Source organism: Rutidosis leptorrhynchoides, chromosome 1, assembly GCF_046630445.1.
Source record: "Rutidosis leptorrhynchoides isolate AG116_Rl617_1_P2 chromosome 1, CSIRO_AGI_Rlap_v1, whole genome shotgun sequence".
Taxonomy (NCBI): Eukaryota; Viridiplantae; Streptophyta; class Magnoliopsida; order Asterales; family Asteraceae; genus Rutidosis; species Rutidosis leptorrhynchoides.
Window position 1 is genome coordinate 645,322,036 of NC_092333.1, and position 23,869 is coordinate 645,345,904.

Consider the following 23,869-nt stretch of genomic DNA (forward strand, 5'->3'; position numbering starts at 1 on the left):
TTACCATGGATTTCATCACAAAGTTACCTAAGACTGCCTGAGGTTATGACACCATTTGGGTAATAGTTGATCGTCTCACCAAATCTGCACATTTCTTGCCTATAAAGGAAATGGATAGGATGGAGAAACTATTACGATTATACATAAAGGAAATTGTTTCAAGGCATGGAATACCTATTTCCATTATATCCGATCGTGATAGTAGATTTACATCAAAGTTCTGGCAATCACTACAGGAAGCACTGGGAACTCATTTGGATATGAGCACCGCATATCATCCACAAACTGACGGGCAGAGTGAAAGAACAATTCATACTCTTAAAGACATGCTCAGGGCATGTGTGATCGATTTTGGAAACGGATGGGATAAATATCTACCATTAGCAGAATTCTCGTATAATAATAGTTATCATGCGAGTATTAAAGCTGCACCATTTGAAGCACTGTATGGAAGGAAGTGTAGATCCCCTATCTGTTGGAATGAAGTAGGAGATCGACAATTAATTGGTCTCGAGATTATACATGAAACGACTGAGAAGATAGTACAAATCAAGGAGAGATTGAAAACAGCCCGTAGTCGCCAAAAGAGCTACACCGATGTCTGAAGGAAACCATTAGAGTTTCAGATCGGTGACGTGGTTATGCTAAAGGTGTCACCTTGGAAAGGTGTAATACGTTTCGGTAAAAGGGGTAAACTGAACCCAAGGTATGTAGGCCCGTTCATGATCATCGAACGCATTGGACCGGTAGCTTATCGACTCGAATTACCACAACAACTCGCCGGAGTACATAATACGTTTCACGTTTCAAACCTTAAGAAGTGTCTTGCAGAGGAAGACCTCACCATTCCTCTTGAAGAAATCCAAGTCGACGAAAAACTACAATTCATAGAAGAACCAGTCGAAATCATGGACCGTGAAGTAAAACAACTCAAGCAGAGCAACATACCAATCGTTAAGGTTCGTTGGAATGCTCGAAGGGGTCCCGAGTTTACTTGGGAACAAGAGGATCAGATGAAACAAAAGTATCCACATTTGTTTCCCGACAACGCAAAATAGGTACAACTTTAAAATTTCGGGACGAAATTTATTTAACGGGTAGGTACTGTAACGACCCGGATTTTTCTGATCATTTTATACTTATGGGATTAATATTTACATAAATTAAACCTTACCAACATGATAAGCAATCTAAATTGTTGAGAATTATGTTTTTGAAAAGAGTTTTACACAACGTTTGACCGTCCAATTTGACCGATGATATCACGAACTATATAACATACGATAATTATATGTTTGTGTATATATATGTATTTATATATATTTAACATGATCTAAGTATGGTTTAACATCTCATTGTGTACTAATAACAATAAGATAAAAGTATACTTTGAAACTACTAACTTAAGTTTTCAAAACGATAACTATACGTAACGTTCTTTGACATAAATACTTAAAACTTATAATGTTTATACATGTATCGTATAGATATGTATTTAATAACTTTTAAAGGGCTTTTATACATAAAATAATATAAGTATATTTACAAAAGATAGCTATTTTTGAATCCTCGTTCCGTTTTCTCAAGATTTCTATACGTATATCAAGGGTATATGTACCCGTATCATACCCAGCTTCTATACGTATTTACTATTGGTATATACATATCAAATCAACATCTAAATCAGCCATATTACTACCCTCCAAGAGAGGTAACCTTGATTGGATGCTAGCATGGAAAATTTCACAAGATTACAACATAAAAATTTTGTTTTTGTCTCCCCCCCCCTCCCACGTTTTATATGGCCATCTCCCATATCATTTCTAGCTCACCATCTTACTTCCAATTACCCTCTAATCCACCTACTTAAAAGCCTTAATGAACCTACTTCAATTCAGCAATTTACCATGAAGATCTAGCTTCAAAAACAAGCCTTAATCATCATAAGAAATTCCTTTCCAGAACACTTCAATAATCCTTCCAAGTAAACAAGTTTACTTCCAACCTTTTGATCTAACTCCACCACTCTTTGATTCCAAGATTATTTCTTATCTTTTGCAGTAACTTTGTCCAAGTAACTTGAGGTAGTAACCTTGTTCATAATCTTATTCGATTCATATTCATATAGCTATCTTATTTTGTGTTGTAAAATTTTAACAACAAGAACATAGTTTGAATGATTTCAAACTTGTTCGCAAACTAAATAGATCCTTCTAACTTAACTTTTATAACACTTCAAGACCTGTAATATATCATAAGGATATACTAACTTAACAAGATACAACTTGATTTTACAAAGAACACCTTAAAACTGAATCTACATCGTTGGAATGCAACCGGGGGCTGTTTTGGGTTGGATAAATAAAAACTATCTTGAACTTTGAATTGGAAGTTCATGTTCTGGAAAAATGATATTTCTTATGAATGTGTTAACACATAAAAATTTCATGGTTTAACTCAAAGTGTAAGTATTTTTAGAGAAATGATCATTAAATGTTGTTTTTATGATGGAAAATGATCACTTTCGTAAGTTTCACCAAAGTTTGACCTATAACCTGTGATTTTGAATACAAACTAAGGTATTTTCAGTTCATATTCTTAAAATTTGACTCGATCCAAGGAAGTGGCAAGTTGAACCAACAAAAACGGAGTTGTAATGAAGAAACTACGACTAAAACAAGATTGGGTATCCGAAGCTAGTTTAGCTACGAAAATATTTGGAGAAAAAGTAAATTAATCATATCTTTTCTAATTAATATGATATTTTATATATAATTACTTATGATTTGATTTTATATATTTCAGGACCACCCGTAAACAACACGAGAAGATTAATCATAAGACCTCATGATTGTACGCAACACGTCATTTGACAACAAGGTACTTTATGTACGCAACACGTCATTTGACAACATGGTACCATGGGTCGAGATTAATTCTGATCAATACGAATACGATGGGGTCTTTATTTATTTTATTGAGCAACTAATTGTGGACCACTATCATCGGACTGCTAACTACGGACTAAGAAAATATTAAAAGTATTATAAGTATATATATATATATATATATATATATATATATATATATATATATATATATATATATATAACGATTACTTGAAAAGAAAATATGTTGATATATTATATATATTTTTAGGTTCGTGATATCTATCGGAGACCAAGTCGAGTTAAATACCTTCAAGGCAAAAGTGAGTATATAGTCCCACTTTTAAACTCTAAATATTTCGGGATGAGAATACATGCGTTTTATGATTTACGTTATGGACACAAGTGATTAAAAATATATATTCTACGTTGATTTGTACCACTGGCATACTTCCCTGTAACTTGGTAACTACTATTTACATGAGGTATTGTAAACACGAATCCTGTTGATAGATCTATCGGGCCTGACAACCCCAACCGGACTGGACGCCCAGTATTCAACGGTTGCACAGTACTTCGTTTCGGTGACTACACTTGGTACGGTGTAGTAAGATTTCATAATAAAGGGAATATGCGACGTTGATTAAATGTTAAGTATGGTTATCAAGTGCTCAACAACTTAGAATATTTTTATTAAAACGTTTATATATGAAATCTTATGGTCTATATTTATAACGCTGCCGGCATTAAACCTATATCTCACCAACTTTATGTTGACGTTTTAAGCATGTTTATTCTCAGGTGATAACTAAAAGCTTCCGCTGCAACATGTTGAATTTAAGCAAGATCTTGAGTATGCATATTTGTGTCAAAAATAAAACTGCATATCGGAGAAGTTGTAATGTAAAATACATTGGAAATCGTGTTATTATCATCACATGTAAAGTTTGTAAGGCTAAGATTATCGCTAAACGATAATCATTATTATGATGTTTAAACTTTGTATTTTAATAAAAGTTATGGTTTGTATTGTAAAAACGAATGCAGTTTTCTTTGAAAAATGTCGCATATAGAGGTCAATACCTCGCGATGAAATCATATGTTATTATATTTGTCCTTATGGTTTAGGACGGGTTATGACAAAAGTTATGGCTAGAATCGACTCTAGCCGCTTTAGATGAATGAAAGATATCTTTTTTCTGATGCCACTCATGAGAGTGGGAAGCTGTGTTATCAATAATCTTGTGAGCTTCGGTAGCGGTTTTCTTCATAATGGAACCACCAGCTGCTGTGTCGATGTCCTTTCGTGTAGCGACGTCGACACCTTGGTAGAATATTTGTACTATTTGATAAGTGTCTAAACCGTGTTGAGGACATCCTCTCAACAACTTTCCGAATCTTGTCCACGCCTCATATAATGTTTCATTTGGCTTTTGCGCGAACGTAACAATTTCTCCTTGAAGTCTCACGGCTTTAGATGCTGGAAAGAATCTTTTAAGAAATTTCTCAATTAAAACATCCCATGTATCAATCGCTCCTTCAGGTAACAATTCTAACCAATCTTTGGCTTCTCCCTTTAAAGTCCAGGGAAATAACATGAGATAGATCTGTTCATCCTCAACTTCTCTAATTTTAAATAGAGTACATATCCTATTAAAGGTTCGAAGATGTTCGTTTGGATCTTCTTTTGGCGTACCACTATATTGCCATTGATTAGTTACCATGTGTAGGATTTGTCCTTTGATTTTATAATCTGGCGCATTAACATCTAGCTTAATAATGGCGTGACCTTGGCCCGTACATGTGGCTCTCATTTGGTCTTCCATACTTAGAGGTTCCATTACTTCCATATTTGAAATTGTTGAATACGAATCACTAGAGAATTCGGATTTAACGGTTTGTAGTTCAGGAGGAATGATTAGTGTTTCAGGATCTTGAAATTGTCCTTGAATATCCTTCGGGTTCTCAATTGTGAAGTCGGGTTCAAAAAAATGGATTATTGGAAATTTGAATTGGAGTACTTGGTCGACTTGATGATGATTCTAAAGAAAAATCAACAGCGATTATATTGGCTAGATGTCTTGATCGGGTTACAGGTGGTGAACGTATGAAAGGTGGTGAACGTTTTGCTCGGTGCATTCACTGAATATCCTATTAGTTAAAAATATAAAAATTATATAAGTTATCAAATTAATAGACTTTTCTGATTTTACCCACGTTTTGAATAGCCAATAGATGCAGCAGGTAGCCAGGACCCTTTAAATCGGAAGCCCACAACTCGCCACTAACAAATCCAACTATTACTACGAACCAGAAAATTTGGATGTCTATCAATTTAATTGCTTAAAATAAGTTTTCGTCGAAATTTAAAGAAAATAAAGAAAATTCTATGTCCTAAAAACTAGAGCGTAGAAATGAGAAAGAGAAAGTGCGTCGAAAAACAAAAAGTCGAAAAATAAATAAGCGTCAAAAAACTTAAGAGGCACTAAAATTTATTTAAAACTAAAGCGATAAGCGAAGTCGTAAATCTAAGGCTTCTAAAATCTAGTTCTAAGAAAAAGATCTTAAGAGATTTTACGGCAAAGCTTAAAAACTAATAATCTACGGCAAATAATGAAACTAAAACTATAATTACGAACGAAATTAATAAAAAGGGACAAAATATAAAAATATATATAAGAAAAATGTTAAAAATAAGATTTTATATTATTTTTATAAAAAAATTTTATTTTATAAAAATTTTATTCTATATATTTAATAATAATTTTAAAACTTAATATTACAAAATTAAAACTAGAAATATAAACTAATTAAATATATAAACCCTAGTAATAAAAATTAAATTATTAAACCCTAATTTCGTAATTAATGGTGTACTAGGTTTCCTGCCAGAGCAGGCTCCGAGACTTCGGTTTCCTGTGCCTGCAAAGCTCCGCGACTGCGGAGTTTAACAATATTGGGTTCGGCTGTTGGGCCAAAAACAGACTCGGCCCAGTTGAGTTTTTATTAATTAATTTGGGCTTTGAATTTTAACTGGCCCAGTTCGTATTTTTTATATTTTGTTATTTTTTTATTTTTTTCTGAATTTAATTTTACAAAATATTAGAAATTATTAATATAAATTAAAATATACAATTATAATTTAAAATCTAAAAATAAAAATAAAAATACTTATTATAGACAAAATTTCAAAATATATATATATATATATATATATATATATATATATATATATATATATATATATATATATATATATATATATATATATATATATATATATATATATATATATATATATATATATATATATATATATATATATATATATATATATATATATATATATATATATATATATATATATATATATATATGTTATTTTTAATTTTTTTTAACACTTATTACAAAAACAATATTTTTTACAAAAATATAGTTTTAAGAAAATATAGCTTTTTTCACCGAGTTCCCCGGCAGCGGCGCCAAAAACTTGATGTGCGAGCGGAGGTGTACGAAATACTATTATTGTTTATTACGAAATACGAAGAAATTACACAAGTTTTATTTATTTATTTATGGGATATACCTAAACCTTGCTACAACACTATAGACAGTGTACCTAATTGTAGAGTAGTGTAGTTTTTAGTAAGTCTGGTTCGTTCCACAGAGAGCTAGTGATAACGTACTATATTTTTAACAACTATATTTATACAAATATATATAATTATATATAGTTAGTAATATTATTATAAAATGGGGTTTACCGTTTAATGACTGGTTTGTCGATTTTAAATATTAAGCGTAAAGATAAATGATAATAATTAAAGTGCGTAGAATAAATAACAATATTTAAATGACGATATATAAAATTGAGATTAATAAAATGACAGGAAATAAAAGTACGATGAGAAATACAATAAAAGAAATATGCTTATTTAAACTTCCGTAATCATGATGTTTGACGTTTTGATTTTAATTTATTATCCTGGGTTAATTGTCCTTTGTCCTGGATTATTTGATACCTATTTGGTTTTTGTCCATAATAGTCCATCGGTCATAATTATAAAATGCTCGTCAAATTAACCTTATTCCCGAAGTCAAATATTCCAACTAATTAGGGATTCAAATTGTAACAAGGTTTTAATACTATGTTAATAATTACACCAGGTTATCGACTGCGTATAATTCAAGGTTTTAATACTTTGTTAACAATTACACCAATTACCCTTGTATGTAATCCACCCCTATTTTAATAAGATATGAACATTAATTTACCCACTTGATCAGTTTGAATAATCAATTACCCAACCCGAATAATTAATTAAATGATCGTAAAAGATGTCGTATAAACGTCACTAAATAGGACATGCATAATCATTTAATAATTATTTGATTAACTAATTTGAAGATAGGTTCGACAGATTCCAATGAGTTGTCATTCGATTAGACAATACCCCCATCTATTAATAGTCTATAGTCCAATGTCCACAAGTGTTGGTCTTTTGTCCAAACCCAAATTATCGTACAAAATTCAATAACCCCGTCTTAATATTTAGCCCAACATCACGATTACTTCGGCTCAAATAAGCATAATAATAACTTAGTTACGAGACATTAATTGAAAAAGGAAGAGCATAGCTTACAGTGGTGATTAATAGCGTAGCGTTACACAGACAGAACTCCTACTTTAAAACCCGTAAAACATTTCTTACAGTAACCCAATTATTATTAAACTTAAATTAAAATTAAAATTAAAATTATAAATATATATTACATAGAGAGAAAGAAATAAAAAGGAGTGCGTTTGATCGTCCGAATGCGTTGACTTTTATAGGCAATTATGTCCCAGGCAGCTCCGCGATCGTGGTAGTTTTGTGCCTTGTAGCTCCGCGATCGCGGAGTTTCGCACTCCAGCTCACCAATTGATTTAAACGTGGGCGGCTTTGTAATATATATATATATATATATATATATATATATATATATATATATATATATATATATATATATATATATATATATATATATATATATATATATATATATATTATAATATATATAATTAATTATATATTATACTATATTCTTGTGCATAGTTGACTTGTAATTTTAGCTCCGTTGAGTCGTACGTTGATAGTTGGTTCATGTCTAGGTTCCGGATTTTCGAACGCCTTTTCGTATGATTTAATATCTTGGACTTTACGTTTCGCGGCTTGTACTCTTGTCATTTTTGGACGTTTCTCATCAATAAATTGAACCACTTGAATTATATCTTGTACATTTGAGCTTTTTGGTCATTTGCGTCTTTAAATCTTCGTTTTCTTCTTTTGTCTCCGCACTTATTTATTTAAGTGATTACAACTTAAAAATAGAACAATTACAACTAAAAACTTTACATATTGGAAGGATATTGCGACTAAATTTATGTTCATTTGGAGCACTATCAAGAAATCACGAAATTAAAAGAAGAAATTAGGGTTTTTGAGAGTTGGTTCGTTTGTAAGAGAGAAAAATAGAGAGGAGTGTGTTTTGTGGTTGAAAATTGGGTTAGATAAGGTATAAAACGCGTTTATTTTTTTCTGGGTCAGGCCGTCTGGACGGTTTCCAGAATTTGGACAGCGTCCAAATGTGAAGGACTGGACGGCGTCCCAATTTATGGACGGCGTCCAGTTGTGAAGAAGAGGATGACGTCCATTACTTTCGGACGGCGTCCAAATGATCTGCAAACGGCTAATCAAATTTTTCGACACTCGCAAGTTTTAAATCCCATCGTGTATCATTTTGCACAAAATAAAAAAATCGTACAAGTAATAAACACACAATTCAAAGTATTTACACTCGAGAACCTTTTTTAACGAGTCGTTCACCCAACTCGTCCCCATTTTGATTTAAACTTTGTTCTCGAAGTTGAGGCTAACCTCGTCTTCGATTTCCAGGGGACCATCGACATAGTGTTTGACCCGGTGGCCATTCACTTTAAAAATGTCGCCCTTCCAGTTCACAACCTCAATTGTACCATAAGGGTACACTCTTTTAACAACAAATGGTCCCATCCATTGGGACTTAAGCTTTCCTGGCGATAACTTAAAACGGACATTGTAAACAAGGACACGATCTCCTTCCATGAATTCCTTTGGACTTTTCAATCGCTTATCGTGCCATTGTTTGGTCTTTTCCTTGTAAATTAGAGAGTTGTCATAGGCTTCACGCCTCAACTCGTCTAATTCATTTAGTTGGGTCAAACGTAACCGACCCGCCTCCTTGTAATCCAAATTACATGTCCTTAACGCCCAATGCGCTTTGTGTTTAATCTCCAAAGGGAGATGGCATGCTTTCCCGTATACCATCTGGAAAGGAGTGCTTTCAATAGGTGTTTTGTAAACCGTGCGAAAGGCCCACAATGCACCCGTATTCGTACTCGTACAATACACAGCTTTTAGATGTATGTACTATTGGTATATACACTCTAATGATCAGCTCTTAGCAGCCCATGTGAGTCACCTAACACATGTGGGAACCATCATTTGGCAACTAGCATGAAATATCTCATAAAATTACAAAAACATTAGTAATCATTCATGACTTATTTACATGAAAACAAAATTACATATCCTTTATATCTAATCCATATACCAACGACCAAAAACACCTACAAACACTTTCATTCTTCAATTTTATTCATCTAATTGATCTCTCTCAAGTTCCATCTTCAAGTTCTAAGTGTTCTTCATAAATTCCATAAGTATAGTTTCATAAAAATCAAGAATACTTCCAAGTTTGCAAGTCTACTTCCAAGCTTTCTAATCCATTCCAAGTAATCATCTAAGATCAAGGAACCTTTGTTATTTATATTAGGTTATCTTTCCAATTCAAGGTAATATTCATATTCAAACTTTGATTCAATTTCTACAACTATAACAATCTTATTTCGAGTGAAAATCTTACTTGAACTGTTTTCGTGTCATGATTCTGCTTCAAGAACTTTCAAGCCATCCAAGGATCCTTTGAAGCTAGATCCATTTTTCTCATTTCCAGTAGCTTTATCCAGAAAACTTGAGGTAGTAATGATGTTCATAACATCATTCGATTCATACATATAAAGCTATCTTATTCGAAGGTTTAAACTTGTAATCACTAGAACATAGTTTAGTTAATTCTAAACTCGTTCGCAAACAAAAGGTAATCCTTCTAACTTGACTTTTAAAATCAACTAAACACATGTTCTATATCTATATGATATGCTAACTTAATGATTTAAAACCTGGAAACATGAAGAACACCGTAAAACCGGACATACGCCGTCGTAGTAACACCGCGGGCTATTTTGGGTTAGTTAATTAAAAACTATGATAAACTTTGATTTAAAAGTTGTTCTTCTGGGAAAATAATTTTTCTTATGAACATGAAACTATATCCAAAAATTATGGTTAAACTCAAAGTGAAATTATGTTTTCCAAAATGGTCATCAAGATGTCGTTTTTTGACGGAAATGACTACCTCTTTAGTAATTGACATGTAACTTAAATTTTCGACTATAAACCTATACTTTTTATATTTAGATTCTTAAATTAGAGTTCAATATGAAACCATAGCAATTTGATTCACTCAAAACGGATTTAAAATGAAGAAGTTATGGGTAAAACAAGATTGGATATTTTTTGATTATTTTAGCTACGGGAAATGTTTAACAAATCTATACAAATCATATCCTAGCTAACTTATATTGTATTATACATGTATTCTAATATATTATGTAATCTTGGGATACCATAGACACGTATGCAAATGTTTTGACATATCATATCGACCCATGTATATATATATTATTTGGAACAACCATAGACACTCTATATGCAGTAATGTTGGAGTTAGCTATACAGGGTTGAGGTTGATTCCAAAAATATATATACTTTGAGTTGCGATGCAAGTGATTTTGCAATGGGAGCCGTTTTAGGACAAAGGATTGAAAAACGATTTCAACCTATATATTATGCTAGTAAGACGTTACAAGGAGCACAAATGAACTATACAACTACTGAAAAAGAACTCCTTGCTATTGTCTTTGCTTTTGACAAATTTCGTTCATATCTCGTTCTAGCAAAAACGGTGGTCTATACCGACCATTCTGCTCTTAGATACCTATTTTCGAAACAAGATGTCAAACCACAATTAATTTGTTGGATCTTACTCTTACAAGAGTTCGATATTGAGATTCGAGACAAAAAGGGAGCAAAAAATCTCGCCGCTGATCATCTTTCTCGTCTTGAAAATCCCAAATTAAAAGTTCTAAATGAATCGGCCATACAAGATAACTTTCCTTATGAATATCTTTTGAAAATCGATTATAGTGAAATTCTATGGTTTGCAGACTATGCAAACTACTTAGTATGTGGATTCCTTGAAAAAGGGTTGTCGTACCAAAAACGAAAGAAATTCTTTAGTGATATAAAACACTATTTCTGGGAAGATCCACATTTGTTTAAAAGTTGTCCCGATGGAATAATACGCCGATGTGTATTCGGGGATGTAGCTAGTCAAATCTTAAATCATTGTCACACAGGACCAACGGGAGGGCATTATGGGCCTCAACTCACAGCAAGAAAAGTTTACGACGCTGGATTCTACTGGCCTACAATTTTCAAAGACGCACACCTTCTTTGTAAATCCTGCGATGCTTATCAAAGGGACAGAAAAATAAGTCAACGTGATGAAATGCCACAAAATGTCATTCAAGTATGTGAAGTATTTGACGTTTGGGGTATTGACTTTATGGGTCCATTTCCAAAATCTCATAATAATCTCTACATTCTCGTTGCCATTGATTATGTATCTAAATGGGCGGAAGCACAAGCTCTCCCAACTAACGATGCACGAGTTGTAGTCAACTTCTTAAAACGTCTTTTTGCTAGGTTTGGAACACCGAAAGCTTTAATAAGTGATCGGGGTACTCATTTTTGTAATAATCAACTGGAGAAAGTTCTCAAAAGATATGGAGTAACTCATAAAATCTCAACCGCTTATCATCCACAAACAAGTGGACAAGTTGAAAATACCAACCGAGCTTTAAAACGTATTCTAGAGAAAACCGTAGGATCAAATTCGAAGGAATAGTCCATGAAATTGGAGGATGCACTCTGGGCTTTTAGAACAGCCTACAAAACTCCAATTGGTACCGCACCTTTTAAACTCGTTTACGGAAAAGCATGTCACCTTCCAGTAGAAATTGAGCACAAAGCATTTTGGGCTTTGAAGACATGTAATCTTGATTTGCATGAAGCCGGACGTCTACGGTTAAGTCAACTAAACGAATTAGAAGAATTAAGACATGAAGCATATGAAAATTCGTTAATCTATAAAGAAAGAACGAAGAAATGGCATGATAAAAGAATCAGAAGTTCAAAAGAATTTAAGGAAGGAGACAGAGTCCTTCTTTTCAATTCACGATTCAAGCTATTTCCTGGAAAATTGAAATCAAGATGGTCTGGACCATTCATAGTCAAAAGAGTTTTCCCGTACAAAACAGTAGAATTAATAAATTCAAATGAGGTTGAATTTAAAGTTAATAGTCACAGAGTTAAACATTACATAGATAATCCAATGGAAGTTGAAGATGAAGTTAATCACAATTTTGACACCACAGCTAACTAAGTGTGGGGAGACTCAAATCTTTTAAGGGTAACATGTATTTCTGTTAGAGTTAGATTTTCTGTTTTCGTGTAGTTCTCGAAAATGGAATCCGAATGGTCTTTCCCTAGCAGACCCTAAAGAACTAGTCTTCTCCCTCCATTCTGAATTTTTATTTTTTTAGGTTTTACGAGATGAAGAATTCCTTTGATCTGAACCATGGTCTACTACTACACGCTATGATTACTAAACGTAATAATAACATCTTCCCGAGTGAACTGGTATCATTCATAAGAGGCAAAATGGACGAAGTAAGGAAAGAACTCAGGAAGAACCATCATAAGATACATTTTGGTAAAGGAAAATCAAAATCCGCAACAAAAAGAAGAGCACCACACCTTGAAAGATGTCATAAATGCGAAAAATGGTCACACGAAGGTAAATGTTCGAACAATCAAACATATTCAAATATCGAATTTGTTACTCTATGCAGAGAAGGACCGTTCATATGTTTAGAAGAAAGGTTATTGAAGAATCGAGGTTACGCTTATGTAGCTATGGAAAACCAAATCACACGACTCTCCTATGAGTCGACTAAAGCAGGTCTCTGAGAATTCTTTCTCATAGATAAGTATGTACAGTTTTTATTTTATTTTATTGCTTTTAACCTTTTGATAATAAACGCTGAATCGTTCGCTATAAAGTATTAAATTGATATTCAATAAAATTAGGTATGCGAAACCGAAATTATTGATATCATACAAAAATTTATTACATCACTGCGAAATTTACCGTTTATTCTTAAGGTATAAATATCTTTAATCAATCAATCCAAAACATTTCAGAAATTCGTCAGGAGTAAAACTAGGTAAAATAGACGAAATTACTTTATCCAAAAGAGGGGCGTATATTTTTGATAATATTTGATTGATTAAAGTGGGATAAAAGACCAAAAAGATTTTTAATTTTTACCTTGTTTTTAAATTAATATTAAATTATTATTGTAATTTTTAAAATCAATATATTTAAGCTTTTAAATATTTTAAAAATGAATATTTTTAATATAAGTTTGTAAAATTAATGTATAAAAATATTAATGATATTTATATGAATTTTTAATTTTATGTATTTTAAATTTAAGTTTGGTGTGAATTTAAAAACAAAAATTACTTTATTTCATTAAGTTAAAAATATGATTTCTAAAATTCGTCGTGAGTTGAAGATTAGGTCGTTGAACCGAAATTGCTTTACCCGAGGGCGGGACGAGAACTTTTATTATTTTTAATGTTATTGATTTAAAGTATGCCAAAAACATTTAAAAAACCAAAAAAATCTTTGCTTTTAAAACAACGCTTTGAAATGACAAATTTTTAAAATTTGTTGAGGGACGAACTAGGTCAACGTACCGAAACGCCCTCATTCTTAAAAGAAACAAAATTTTAATTAATTTAATTTTTGTTTTATTAGTCAGAGGTTTATAAAAAAAATTATATATATATATATATATATATATATATATATATATATATATATATATATATATATATATATATATATATATATATATATATATATATATATATATATATATATATATATATATATATATATATATATATATATATATATATATATATATATATCTGGACCCCATGCGATCGCATGAGATTTGCAAAGAGGATCCATGCAATCGCATGGAGCTAAAATCCTGGACAGAAACATAAAGGCAGTCGACCTGCTTCTGCCTTCTCACAAATAACACACACACACATACACGAAACTCTCCCAAAAATCACCCAAAAATCTTCATTTTTCAACCAAAATCAACCAAATTTCTCACAATAATCCGCTATAATCATGCATTTCTTCAGATGGGGAAGCAAAAAGGTAAAGATTTCACCACTAAAACTCTTAAAATTTGAATTTTAGCGTTCTTGAGCTAAATTTTACCTAATTTAATTTTGTTAATTTCTAGTGTAATTAGAGTTAAATTGTTAGTATATCATGCATGTATAACCTAGATTGATGCTATTTAACATGATTTGAAGCCAAAAACTTCAAAAAAATTGAGAAATCTAGGGTTTGTGTTCTTGAGCAATTTGGGGCCTTTTGATATAAACAGGTTATGGCCGATTTTTGTCATGAATTATTGCTAAATTAAGTAGTGTAACATGTTTAGGTAGCTAAATGATCCAAACATTGATCCTAAACATGATTTTTGAGAATTAAAGTGGACTTTTCAAGTCTAAAATTCATGAACTTGATTAATTTGATATAAATGTCATTTGAAACTTGTTCAATTGCCAGTAATGATTATTTTGACATGTTATTTGAGTAGAATGCTTATAAACTTTGTAAACATTTTCATATATGCTTATTTGAAAAAGTGTAGAATTGATAAAAATATGAAAATGAGCATGAGTTTAATATGGATTAAACATGTCATTGTAATTATTTCAAGTTGTTATTTTGCTAACACTAATGCATATTTAGATGCACAAATTTTGTGTTTAATGTGTTTTGCAGAAATATACCGAATCTGGCGGTGCATCATCATCCAGACAACCTGAAAACGAACCACAGTCAGAAATGCAATATGAGCCACAATATGAACCAGATCCTGAACAGAAACAACAACAAGAACAACAATATCATAATGATCAACACATACCATATTATGATCCAGAACAAGAATATGTTAATGCCTACGTACAATTTCCGATTCATCCAATAATAGAACACCCAACGATTCATGAAGAGCTGTTGCATCCCAATTTGAGATTTGATCGAAGCTGGAGAGCTTGGCCGACGTACCAAAGTAACAAATTTAAACTGGTAATGAAAAATGTAGAAGTACCGAGGGTAATCGATTGGGAGCCTTTGAAAAGGGTCCAACTAGCTAACCCAGTTAGACTGCTACTGATCCAAAGGTATGAGAACTCTTCTTTTCCCGATTGGGAATGGTTATTCACTATTCGTAGGCCTGTATATAAGGAATGATGTGTTGAGCTTATGAGTACTATATCACTTGATACGGATGTAGTTTGGTTAGACGATAGGAATTTTCTTAGATTTTTACTTGGCCGTAGGATGTATAGGATGTCCATGCTGGACATGGCCCGGGCTTTACAGATTTATACTCCCGCTGAATTACTACTACCTGATTGTACAAATTTGATTTATCATGGTGAGAGGGTGGATAGAAATTTTGACGCTGACGCCGTCTGGAGGCGTATGTCAAATTATAATGTTTTTACGTATTTAGATATTAACAAAGCAGAGCTTCGTATTATACATAGATTTTTAGCTAATTCGATTACACAAAGAGGTAACAACAAGGAGAAAATGACTCTACACGATTTATTTTACCTTAAGTGCATTCAAAACACTAGAAGCTTTGTTAATATCCCCTACTGTGTTGGTTTTTATTTGTCTAAGATAGTGGAAGGAATACAGGACGGGGGAATAATAGGAGGATGTATTTTTGTTACTCTTATTGGAGAGTATTTAGGCGTAGATAGGGATCAAGGGGGTCCACTAATGGTGTGTAGGGAACAGGATGAGACTTTAGGATTGCGGGTCTATCAAGGTGCAAAGGTATTAAAGAGCAGACGCAATCAGGCAGTACCATATCAGGGCCCTCATCCACAGGTAGAGAGAGGTTCAGATGAGGAAATGGAGGAAGCGGATGACATTAGGGATGTCATTAGTGAGGCTGTTACTGACGTTTACCAGCATATAGATGAAGTAGAAATGACAAACGAGGCTAGACATAGTCAGTACGAGCAGTGGCACGCCGAGAATGTGTACGAGCATTCTAGGCAACGACAGCATGATAGATGGCACTATCATCAGCATCAGATCATGAGCCAGCTATCATCTCAGGTACCAAATAACTACGTACCGACCCGACCTGCTTACTATCCACCACACCATCCCGATATGCGACCACCATTTACTCTCTACGACCCCAACCAAGCCTATCAGCACACCTATAACCAACCGTGGAACCCGACCGATGACATGAACTGGAACCCCTAGCCAAATTGATACAGTTCCAGTTGGTGATTTTTATCTTTTATTATTTTTATTTACTTATGTTTAAAACATATAATATTGTGATATTTTTATGTAATTTTTAACATTTTTTTATTTTGTTACTAATATTTCGTATTTATAATTTGAAAGTGGGATGTTAAGTCCCATTTCAAATTACCATGCATGTTTATATTTGTATTTTATTTCATGTACACAACAGGGTAAAACAGCGCATTTTCAAAAGACTGGCATTAAGTTCAGCAAAAGCTATTAATTTTGACGACAAAATGAAAAAACAAGTGTGATGTAACAACAGGCGGAATGAACAAATGATGTGCACCATTTATCATTCAACACAAACAACAATATGTTTGGAAACTTTGGTAAAATTTAATCATTTTTCTACGTTAATCACCCTCAATAATTTAAATTGTTACCGATTTCTTGCAAATGAGGGCATTGCAAGATCTTAAGTGTGGGAAGGGGTTAAATTCTTTCGGATTTTTAAAAAATTTTAAATTTAAACACTTGGTTACCATTAAAAATACTAGTAACGCAGTAGTTGTATTAGAATCTAGTGCTCTCTGATAATAAAGAACAGCCCTAGTCTTATATACTGACTACCAACTTCTAGTAAAATTTTTAAATTTTTTTCAAATAAATGAATTCAAAATCATGTTTATACATATTTATGAACGATAAAATCAGGTGTTAACACCGAAATTATTGTTACCTCGGAAATGACATAAATTGAGAAACAACCCAAAATGTTAGAATTCATTTAAAATGGAATAGAGGATAATAAAAAGGCAAAGAAAGGATAATAAAAGCCAAGTGTGGGAAAAATTTACCAAGTTATTTAGAACATATATCACATATTTTTGTACAAATAATTAAGATACTTTTATTTTGAATGATATTAATCAGTTTTACTCAGTTTATTGTAATATAAATAGAATTTATAAGGAAGTAAAGTCTTCCGAGAAAAATACACGCGCTTCTTGATTTACGTCAGGAAGTTGTCGTCCAAACCAGTTGTAGAGTCTACGAAAAACCTTGAAAAGTTTTCTCGAAAATCAGCTGGAAATCCACGGACCTCAGCGTCAAACAGGGTCGCCAAGTGGTCAGACTTATCCTAACCATGAGAGGATCTGTCTCGTACTATGGGGGTACCGTGCAAATTAGCTTATAAGACTAATGAATCAGATCCCCAGAAAGGATAATCTCCTTAAAGATCAAAAATCAGCTTTTAAGACTGATATTACTCAATCCTTGAGATTGACCTTAAAGATTGAGAATTCAAACTCATGGAATTCAATGATATCTAAACTCGAGCTTGAACGAGAAAATATTTTGATCAAATTACAAACCGATTTGTTTTCTGAAAACCCTATTTTCAATGCGTTCATTACCATTGAACGTAAAATCCTAGGAATTCACCTAGAATTCATTAGGTCACCTGAACCAAATCGGGTGTCAACCGTAAGAACGGTGGTTGCATAGCATGGTCGAAGACAGGACCTTGTGCCAGACCGAAAAACTATAGGGTGATCTTTACTATTGCTCCTACAAAGGATAGTAATTGCATCCGACATGATATAGACCATAATCAAAAGCATGTCACGGGACATTGCCTTAACAGTTGCTTGTTCAACACTTTCCTTTACAACCGGACAGTAGTTTACCGAAAGGTAATATACGGAGCAAGTAAACTGGACGTGTTGCTTTCCCAATACAAGGTTAGTAAGTGGGTGACACAAAACTATAAGTTTTGAGCTAAAATTTTCAAATCTGAAACCCACAAAACCCACAAAAACATTTTGCAAACACCGATAAAGGGTTATTCTGGAAAACTTATCTAGAGTAAAAGCCAGATTGAATTTTCAAAAGATCAAATGTTTTCATAAAGATCCAATTTCCTAAAGGATCTAAATTTTCATAGTCATGTGGGACTGTAAACCACATCGTTACTACCATTGTTCATACCGCCGTATAAGAAATCACTGATGTACAAAGTGTGAATAATAAAGAAGTGATTCTAGTAAAGTTATATTCAAGTTCTATATTGCTTGAGAATAAGCAACGCTCAAGTGTGGGAATATTTGATAATGCTAAAAATGAACATATATTTCATAGCATTATCCTTCAAGAAAGACAAGCTTTTGGTTGCAATTGTTCTATTTACAAGTGATATTCGTTCAAATAATAAAAGGTGAAGACAAAAGACAGATTCGATGATTTGAAGACGCAAATGACCAAAACGCTAAAAAGTACAAAGTACAATCCACGAGGTTCAATTTATTGATGAGAAACGTCTAAAAGTTACAAGAGTATGAGCCGCAAAACGCAAAGTACAAGATATTAAATAGTACGAAAGGACGTTCAAAAATCCGGAACCGGGACATGAACCAACTATCAACGCGCGACGCAACGGAGCTAAAATGACAAGTCAACTATGCGCATGAATATAATATAATATATAAATAATTCTTAAAATTATATATATATTATATATATATATAAAAAACCGTCGGCAAACAAGAAAACAAAAGCATGTGGTCTGATCCAGCTGGCCATTGCCATGCGATCGCATGGGGTACTGTAGCAGCTCACATTCTATAAATTGCACGATTTCTGGCCGAGAACATACACATCTTTTTCTAATCTCTCTCTCTCACAAATATATATATATATATATATATATATATATATATATATATATATATATATATATATATATATATATATATTTATATTTATAATTTTAATTTTAATTTAAGATTAATAATAATAAGGTTATGCTAACAAATGTTGTAATTGTGTAAGTCGAAATTCTGTCCATGTAACGCTACGCTATTAATACTCATTGTAAGTTATGTTCAACCTTTTTAAATTAATGTCTCGTAGCTAAGTTATTATTATGCTTATTTAAATCGAAGTAATCATGATGTTGGGCTAAATATTAAAGACGGGGTAATTGGGCTTTGTACCATAATTGGGGTTTGGACAAAAGACCGACACTTGTGGAAATTGGACTATGGGCTATTAGTGGACTTTATATTTGTTTAACTGAATGATAATTCATTAATTTAATATAGAGATTTACAATTTGATGTATCTATAAATAACCACAGACACTCGATCGGACACGATGAGTGGGATATTTATAAATACTAATAATCGTTCATTTAACTGGACACGGGAATGGATTAATAGTCAATGGACTCATTAAAATAGGGGTGGATTACGTACAAGGACACTTGGCGTAATTGTTAACAAAGTATTAAAACCTTGGGTTACACGCAGTCGATATCCTGGTGTAATTATTAAACAAAGTATTAAGACCTTGTTACAGTTTAAGTCCCCAATTAGTTGGAATATTTGACTTCGGATATAAGGATAATTTGGACGAGGACACTCGCACTTTATATTTATGACTGATGGACTGTTATGGACAAAAACCAGATGGATATATCGAATAATCCAGGACAAAGGACAATTAACCCATGGTAATAAATTAAAATCAACACGTCGAACATCATGATTACGGAAGTTTAAATAAGCATAATTCCTTTATTTTATATCTTATTGCACTTTTAATTATCGTACTTTTAAATTATTGCAATTTTATTTACCGTCATTTTATTTATCGCACTTTTAATTATCGCATTTTTATTTATCGTCATTTACTTTACGCTTTAAATTAAGTTATATTTATTTTTAATATTTTACATTAGGTTTTAATTGTGACTAAAGTTTTAAAATCGACAAACCGGTCATTAAACGGTAAAAACCCCCTTTTATAATAATAATAATAAAAACCCCCTTTTAAAATATAATATATATATATATATATACACAAATATAGTTTTAAAAATATAGCATTAAACTTGGCTAGCTCCCCGTGGAACGAACCGAACTTACTAAAAACTACACTACTATACGATTAGGTACACTGCCTATAAGTGTTGTAGCAAGGTTTAGGTATATCCACTCTATAAATAAATAAATAACTTGTGTAAAATTGTATCGTATTTAATAGTATTTCGTAATAAAAATATAATTATTTCGTATACACCTCGCATAACATCATGCACCTTTGGAATGTTGTTGGTGCATTACATAGACCAAAGGGCATTCGACGGTATGAAAAGGTGCCATAGGGACACGTGAAGGTAGTCTTTTCTTGGTCCTCGGGGGAGATGGGAATTTGAAAGTACCCCGAAAAACCATCTAGAAAACAATAAAAGCTATTTCCCGCTAGTCTCTCTAACATTTCATCAATGAATGGTAGCGGAAAATGGTCTTTTCTAGTGGCATCGTTTAACTTACGATAATCAATACAAACTCGCCACCCCGTAACAGTTCGTGTAGTGATAAGCTCATCCTTATCATTTGTGGTAATAGTTATACCACCTTTTTTAGGAACACAATGGACCGGGCTTATCCACGGACTGTCTGAGATTGGGTAGATTAGACCTACATCTAGTAATTTAATGATCTCCTTATTGACAACATCTTAGCCTCCTTTGACGTTGCACCACTGGTTTGGAATTTTCTTCCATTAAGATCTTGTGAGTGTAATAAGAAGGACTAATTCCTTTTATATCATGGATTTTCCATGCAATAGCCGGTTTGTGGGCCTGTAACAAAGAAATAAGACGTTCTTTCTCATGTTTAGAAAGAAGTGAGGAAATAATTACCGGAAGCTTCGAATCCTCCTGAAGAAAAGCATACTCAAGATGATCAGGGAGCGACTTAATCTCCAAAATTGGAGGTTCCTCAATTGAGGGCTTACTCCGGTACTCGCTATCCTTGTTCAGTTGTTCTAACTCTTCCTCAGTTGGTTCATAACCATTTGCCATCAATGTAGCCATCACATCCATTTCTTCTTCAGGAAATTCTTCATCTCCACTATTCGTATGTATCTGTTTCATCCGATTCGGGAAATTCCTGCAAGAACTCATAATGCGAATCTATGCTTTGCATAAAATAACAAGTATCACCTCAAGATTCAGGATATTTTAATGACTTATTAATTGCAAAAGTCGTACTAGCTTCACCAATTCTAAGGGTTAACTGCTGATCATAAACATCAATGACACATCTAGCAGTATTTAAAAATGGTCGACCCAAAATAATTGGTATTCTGTCATCAACTTCCATGTCTAAAACCACAAAGTCTGCCGGAAAAATCAAATTTCCGGTCTTAGCTAACATATTCTCTATTATTCCTCGAGAGAATTTTATAGAGCGATCAGGTAGTTGAATAGCCATTTGTGTGGTTTGAGTTCCCCAGGAGCTATTTTAAGGTAAATCGAATAGGGCATCAAATTGATACTAGCCCCCAAATCGGGTAATGCCCTCATACAATCAAGGTCACCCATTAGACATGGAATAGTGAAACAACCCGGATCTTGAAGCTTTTCGGAAAGTGTGTTGGACACCAGCGCTGAACATCTAGCATTTAAAGTGACTGATGAAACACTTTCCATCTTCTTTCGGTTGGTGAGCATGTCCTTCAAGAATCGAGCATATTTAGGCATTCCTGCAATAACATCAATAAAAGGTAAATTTACGTTAACTTTCTTGATGAGCTCCATGAATCTTGACTTTTCTTCCTCGAGCTTCTCCAATCTTTGTTTTCTTGGGAATGGGAGTGGTGGTTGATACGCTTTAACAACCGGTTTGACTCACACCATGTTTTTTTGACTTTCCATGTGCTCATTGTCAACACCTTCAACCACATTTTTTACTCCTTTTCTTTCTCCGGTTCATTCACACTACTTTGTTTACTCTCTTTCGTTAATGGAACACGAAAGTCAGAAACTTCTGGCATCCTTGATGGATCATAGGTTACGCCACTTCGGTTAGTGATAGCCTTTGCTTGCTCATTTCGGGGGTTAGATTGCGTGTTGCTTGGCAATTCCCCCGGTTTTCTTTCGCTTAATAATTTAGCAAGATTACTCATTTGTTGTTCCAATACTTGAATGGAAGATTGTTGGTTTCTAAATTATTGATCATTCTTCTCATTTGTTTGGCTTATATTGGTGACAAGTTGAGTTTGCGATGCAATTAACTTTTCAACATATTCTCCACATTTGACTTTTTCTCTTCATGTTGGGGTTTTTGATAAAAACCCCGAGTTTGTTGTTGGAACCCACTACTTGACCCTTGCTGGAAATTTGAATTTTGACCTTGAGGGTTGTAAGGGTTGTTGAAGTTTCGGTTGAATTGGGCTCTTCCTTGAAATTGGTTGTTATTCCTTGGGCTTATGAAAGCCACTTCTTCTTTCTGAGCCATTGTCAAACCTGCATCACAATCTTTTCCTAAATGGAGACCACCACAGTATTCACAACCTACCTTCATACTATGAATTTTCTTGGTGATCTTTTCCATGTTTCAAGCAACATCGTCTATTTTCACACTTAGTGAACTAAGGTAATCATAAGCACCGGCGCTTTGGACTTGAGAATGACGAGTAATTGGTCTTTCTTGATGCCACTCATGAGAATAATCGGCTTGTTTCTCGATTATCTCATAAGCTTCTTGCTCGGTTTTGTCCATGAGTGAACCTCCAGCCGCTTGATCAATAGAAATTCGGGTTGCAACATCACAACCCTTGTAAAAGATTTGAACTTTTTGGAAGGTGTCTAAACCATGGTTTTGACAACCTCTTAGCATTTTGAAAAATCGATTCCATGCTTCATATAAGGTTTCCATCAGCTTTTGACAAAATTGGGTAATTTCTTGTTGGAGTCTCGCAGACTTATAAGCTGGAAAATATTTCTTAAGAAATTTTTCCAACATACCATCCCAAGTTTCTATCGTAGCCTCGGGTAATGAATCTAACCAACTTCGTGCTTCCCCGTGGAGTGTCCATGGGAAAAGTTTTAAAAATACATTTTGGTCGGTGTCTGATGTGTGCAGCAGCGTATACGAAATATACTATATTTTTACTACAAAATATGATAAAAATTACACAAGTTTTATTTATTTATTTAGATTGGGATATACCAAAACCTTGCTACAACACTATAGACAGTGTACCTAATCGTAGAGTAGTGTAGTTTTTAGTAAGTCCGGTTCGTTCCACAGGGAGCTAGCTGAGTTTAACGCTATATTTTTAAACAATTATATTTGTATATATATATATATATATATATATATATATATATATATATATATATATATATATATATATATATATATATATAAGTCGTATTATTATTATAAAAAGGGGGTTTTTTACCGTTTAATGACCGATTTATCGATTTTAAATAAAGCGTAAAGATAAATGACGATAATATAAATGACAT

At 33.0% G+C, this 23,869-nt stretch overlaps 1 non-coding gene across 1 annotated transcript; it reads left to right on the top strand.

Annotated features, from left to right (window-relative positions):
- Positions 1 to 23,205: 23,205 nt before the first annotated feature.
- Positions 23,206 to 23,312, top strand: LOC139887210 (small nucleolar RNA R71). The gene has a single exon (XR_011773049.1). It is a non-coding gene; the product is annotated as a small nucleolar RNA R71 (small nucleolar RNA).
- Positions 23,313 to 23,869: the final 557 nt, after the last annotated feature.